Here is a 6416-nt window from a genome sequence, read left to right on the forward strand (position 1 = left end):
CTCTCTTTCCCTCCCTCTCTCCCTCTCCCTCCTTCCATCCCTCCCTTCCTCTCTCTCTCTCCCTCCCTCTCCCTCCTTCCCTCCCTTTCTCTCCTTCTCTCCTTCTCTCCCCCCTCCGTCCTTCCATTCCTCCCTCTGTCTCCCTCCCTTTCTCTCCCTCTCTTTCTTTCCCTCCTCCTCCCCCTTTCTCTCCCTCCCTCCTCCTCCTCTCTCTCTCTCTCCCTTCCCCTCCCTTCCTCTCCCTGCATCTCCCTCCCTCTCCTTCTCTCTTTCTTCCTCCTTCCATCCCTCTTCCCTCCCTCCTTTCTTCCCTCTCTCTCCCTCTTTCCCTCCTTCTTTCCCTCCCTCGCTCTGCCTCCCTCCCTTTATCCCCATTACCGCCCTTGTCCCCTTTCCTAGTACCTCAAAGAAGCTCTGAGCTGGAGCCTTGGGCTCCTGGGTTCAAGCCTTGCCTTTGGCTCTGACTCCCTGTGAACTCTATCTCTTTGCCCCGAAAGTTATTCATCTGGGTGATAAAACCATCCGGGGGTCCATTACCCTTCTAAAGTAATCTAGGGAGAGTTAGCTGAGGGATCCTAGAGGAATAGTAGTTGCCTTTCTTATTCCTTCTCCACTAACCAGCCTTCCTGGATGGCAACTCCCCATCCCCCTCTCACTCGGCTTCCCCCTGAACCCACCCTTCTGAAACTTTTTCTGAGAAAAGGAGTCCATCCATTCTGCCCTAGCACTCTCCTCTAGACTGTAAGGTCCTTGTGGGCAGGGACAATGCCTACAAACTCCGTGATATTGTACTCTCCCAAGTGCTTAGTACAGTGCTTTGCACATTTCCCCACTTCTCAAGAACCTCCAGTGGTTGCCCATCCAACTCCACATCAAACAAAAACTCCTCATCATTGGCTTTAAAGCACTCAATCACCTTGCCCTCTTCTACCTCACCTCGCTACTCAATTACTACAACCCAGCCCGCACGCTTCGCTCCTCTAATGCCAACCTGCTCACTGTACCTCGAGCTCACCTATCCCGCCCCCGCCGCTGACTTTTCACCCACGTCCTGCCTCTGGCCTGGAATGCCCTCCCTCCTCATATTTGATAGACAATGATTCTCTTCCACTTCAAAGTCTCATTATAATAATAATAATAATGATGGTTTTTGTTAAGTGCTTACTATGTGCCAAGCACTGTTCTAAGCACTGGTGTAGATACAAGGTAATCAGGTTATCGCACTTGGGGTTCACAGTCGTAATCTCCATTTTACAGATGAGATAACTGAGGCACAGAAAAGTTAAGTGACTTGCCCAAAGTCCCACAACTGACAAGTGGCAAAGGCGGGATTAAAACCCACGACCTCTGACTCCTAAGCCCGTCCTTTTTCCACCGAGCCATGCTGCTTCTCTATTGAAATCACATCTCCTCCAAGAGGCTTTCCCCGACTAAGCCCTCCTTTTCTCCCACTCGCTTCTGCGTCACCCTGACTGGCTCCCTTTATTCATCCCACAGCACTTACATACATATCTGTGATTTATTTATTTATATTAATTTCTGTCTCCTTCTCTAGACTGTAAGCTCACTGTAGGCAGGGAATATGCTTATTGTTGTATTGTACTCTCCCAAGTGCTTAATAAAGTGCTCTGCACATGGTAAGCACTCACTAAATATGATTGAATGAATGAGTAAATGCTCACTAAATATCACAGGTTGACTGATTAATTTTGAACGACACCAATGCTTCTGTTCAAATGGGGCTGGGGTCACTAAACAGTTAAAAACCAGAAAGGGTCGTGTCTGGTGCAAGTGGAACTTGTAGACAAGTTCATTAAAGGCCTGATTTTCCCAGACGAGGCTAACTCTAAGAGCAGACCTAATGGTAGCCAGATTGCTCTGGGCAGACAAGACCGATGGTTTGACGCCACACACCATTAAACCACTCTGGAGACCCTGGGGTCAGCCTGCCCATCCGACTGATAGAGAGCCTTCTGGGGCCTTCCGCCCTCCAGCCCAATTTCCTCACGTGCTGCTATTACAGGGTGGTCCCTTGGGTGCTGGCAGGGTTAGAGGGAAGCATGGACCCACCACCATCTCCAAACTGCCCTAAAAGGAAACAACTGGAAGCAGCATGGCCTAGTGGAAAAAACACGGGCCTGAGGGACAGAGGACCTGGGTGCTAATCCTGGTTCCACCCCTCATCTGCTGAGCTGCAAGTCATTTAACTTCTCTGTGACTCAGTTCTCTCATCTGTAAAATTGGGATTAAGACTATGAGCTCTATGTGGGAGAGGGACTGAGTCCATCCCTACTATCTTGTATCTACCCCAGCGCTCAGTACAGTGCCTGGTACATAGTAAGTGCTTAACAAATACCATTTTAAAACAAATGAAAGATACAGCCCATCCTCAAATGCCCTTATCTATTGCTTTTCTCCTTAACGGAGCTGAATTACAACAAGAAGTGCTAGTGGAACATCATTAGGCAGGAAACAAATCAGAAACCATAATAGTATTTATTAAACCCTTACTATTTGCCAAGTGGCAGGTTGGTTACAACATAATCAGATTGGACCCAGCCCCTGCCTCACATGGGGCTCAGAGTTGAAGAGAAAGGGAGAGCAGGAATTTTCTCCCCATTTTACAGATGAGGAAATGGAGGACCAGAGAAGTGAAGTGTTTTACATAAGATCACAGAGCAGCTCAGCAGCAGAGTTAGGATTAGAACCCAGGTCCCCTGACTCCCAGTTCTCTACTCCTTCCACTGGGTGAATTAATGAGACATAAGCAATGCCAGACTAAGCCAGATGGATGGTTCAGTCAGCCCAGTGTCCTGCCCCCAGTACAGGGTGCTTAGAGGAACTGTGGAATGGTTGTCCTCCTTTTCAGCTTAGCACTGTCAAGCGTTTTTTTCATCTGCATGAACTCCCATGCATTCTTCTCCTTGTAGTTTACATTTCCCACTTTACATTTTACAGTGGTCAAGAGGTTAGTTGTATTCCTGGGAGATTTCACTTTCGTTTTACAGTAGAGGAAACTGAAATACACCAAGGTTAAAGTTCTTGTCCAAGGTCACAGAGGAAGCTAGTGGCAGAAAGCCAGACTCTTGGTCATCTTCAAAATTCCCTTTGAGAACCCAAAGGTCTAGCACGTTTATTGAACATCTTCCTTTAAGCTTCCTCTCCCCTCTTAACATGCTTTAAATAATCACTTAACAGCGCTATGTTCAATCCATTCCCACTGAGAAAGTGATATGAACCCAGAGGTGGTCTTGGGGACATGGGATGGGCTTTCTCACCATTGAGAACAGGATCTTGGTGGGAAAATCTCCAGAAGATCATGTGCTTAACCCCCTGGCCCCCACTGCCATATTCAGAAAGTCATGTGCACAACCCCCGCTTCCCTCGCCATATTTAGTTTGTCACCAAATCCTAGTGTTTCTCCTGCACAGCTTGTCCTAAAATCACATCTCTTCCAAGAGGCTTTCCCTCATTAAGCCCTCATTCCCCCCGCCCCTACCTTTGCGTCACCTATGCACTTGGCTATGTATCCCTTAATCAATTAATCAGTCAATCAATGGTATTTATTGGGCACTTACTGTAAGCCTAGCACTGTACTAAACACTTGGGACAGTACAATACAACAGAGTTAATAAAAATGTTCCCTGTCCACATCGAGCTTTTAGCACTATGATACTCACCCTAGCCCCACAGCACTTTTGTATATAATAATAATAACAATAATATTGGTATTCATCAAACATTTACCATGTGTCAAGCAGTGTACTAAGCACTGGGGCAATGTACAAGATAATCAGGTCCCACATGGGGCTCACAGTCTAAGTAGGAGGTAGAACAGGTATTGCATCCCCATTTTGCAGATGAGGGAACTGAGGCACAGAGAAATTAAGTGATTTGCCCAAGGTCACACAGCAGACAGATGGTGGAGTCAGGATTAGAACCCAGGGTCTCTGACTCCCAGGTCCAAATTCTTTCCACTAGGCCAGACTGCTTCTTAATCCTTATACCCTACTTCTTTGACCTTCTTTATCCTTAAACTTTACCACTCTCCCTATCTGTAATGTATTTAAATGTCTGCCTCCCACTATAGACCATAATCTCTTCGAGGGCCGGGATCATGTCAACCAACTCTTTTGTATCTCATTTTCCGAAGCATTTAGTACAGTGCTCTGCACAGAGTAAAAAACAGCAGGCAAGTGGTAGAGCCTGGATTAGAACGCAGGTTCTCTTGTCCTCCAAATATGCAGGGTTTCTGCGCAATCCTGGCCGAATGATTTGCCTCTGCCCTCTATATGTATAATAACAGTCTCTTGCCTTCCTCTTGAAGAAGTCAGTTTGGATTCTTAGCTCAGTGAGTGCTCCGAATCTTCAGGGGTGAGCAGGAGTGGTACTTTCGCTCATTCCATAAAAAGTCTCACCCATCCCAATGAGGCTTTTTGTCTGTTTTCCTTAGTATCAGACACCAAGGTGGGGCCTCCACAGGCAAGATGAAGTAGAATGTTTGATCTGGATTATTTACAGTGCTCACCTCTCCTCTCTACTGTGCCTTGGTGGCCATATTGATATATATGTCTCCCCTTCATTGGATTAAGTGTTTGACTCACTTGATTCCTGTTGAATTCTTTGACAGGAAAGCTCCCGGATTCCCCCTTCTATTTGTAAGCTCCTTGTGGGCTTGGAACGTGTCTACCAGCTCTCTTGTATTATACAACAAGTGCTTAGTACAGTGCTCTGCACACAGTGAAGACTTGGTAAATACCATTGATTGATGTGATGGGCTTTAGAGGAATGTCACAAGCAGATGCCTTCTGGTGTTTGGGAAAGATTTGCCACGGAAGGGCCCGAGAGCCTGAATGAACATTGACCGGCAGATTGAGTTTGGCTCTTCCTCTGTCATGTCAGAGCCACAAAGGGAAGCAGCAAGGCCTAGTGGAAAGAGTGCAAGCCTGAGAGTCCAGGGACCTGGGTTCTAATCCAGATTCTCCACTTGCCTGCTGTGTGACTTTGGGCAAATTACTTAGCTTCTCTGTACCTCAGTTCCCTCATCGGCAAAACGGAGATTCAAAACCCGTTCTCCCTCCTGCTCAGACTGTGAGCCCCATGTGAGACTTGATTATCTTGTATCTATCCCAGGACCTAGTACAGTACTTGGCACCCAGTAAGTATTTAACAAATACTATCGTTATTATTATTTTTTAATATTAATAATCATAGATGCCCACCGATGGAGAAGGTGGAAATGAATTTCATGTCTCCATGCCAGGAAAAGGGGCTTCATCACTCTGAGCCTTATGAATCTCAGGACTATAAACCCATCTTTCCAAAGGAACCTGGCTAATAAAGCAACAGGACATGGAAATTTAGATGGAAAATTCCTGATAGTAATACGGCAAAGAATTAATTTGACACTGATCTTGCAATGGTTTGTCTAAAAATGAGTGACAAACTAGCGCAAGTGTGATTATATATATCCCCGTGTATATGTCTTTATAGATATCTATAGATAGATTCAGCCAGGGGCATCTTCTTTGAGTCAATGCACATACATAGTTATCTTTCCCAGTAGAAGAAGACGTCACGGACAATGAAATTCATCACTGAAAAGGTCAATACGGACCCAATCCTGACTGCATAGTTCAACACAAAGATGGTTGACTGTTGTGCAGACATATTTGTTGTTTGGAGAACCTGGGGCTGGTTTTGTTTCTGCTTCCTTGTCTCAAGGCCAGCATGAAGCTTCTGCTTGAGAAGAGCGGCTCCTTTCTTGATCGTAGTGCGTCAGTCTGGTGTCTCTAGCTTCAGCCGGGTTGCAGCACTGTTTGAGGCCTTGTACCGTGTCCTTGAAACCTAAAGCCCCCGCTCAAGAAGGTACACAAATGGTGGGAAACCCTTTAGCCCAAATGTTCATTCAATCTTATTTATTGAGCGCTTGCTCTGTGTAAAGCATTGTACTAAGCGCTTGGGAAAGTACAATATGAATAGCCAGGAATTATAGGCTGATGACAACTCTGAAGAAAACCATCTTACATCAGAGAAGCCATAAATGTAACAACAAAATCTGTAATGGCAATAGAGGTTTAAATGCTGTCACTGGACTCTCTTATCTAAGCAGGAGACTGACCGATGACGTAAAGATGGACAAGGAAGAAGAAAACTGAATTTAGAAGACCGGCACATCCTTTGGGAGATGGTCAAATAGAGTGTAGTAGCAAAGTGGTAAGTAGGCCGCAGACTAAACTAAGGGCCTGGAATCAGAAGGTAATGGGTTCTAATCCTGACTCTGCCACTTGTTTGCTGTGTGACTTTGGCAAGTCATTTATCTTCTCTGTGCCTCAGTTAACTCATCTGTAAAATGGAGATTAAAACTGTGAGCCCCATGTGGGACAGGGACTATCTCCAACCTGATTATGCTGTGT

The sequence above is a fragment of the Ornithorhynchus anatinus genome, chromosome 7 (assembly GCF_004115215.2).
Source record: "Ornithorhynchus anatinus isolate Pmale09 chromosome 7, mOrnAna1.pri.v4, whole genome shotgun sequence".
NCBI classification, from domain to species: Eukaryota; Metazoa; Chordata; class Mammalia; order Monotremata; family Ornithorhynchidae; genus Ornithorhynchus; species Ornithorhynchus anatinus.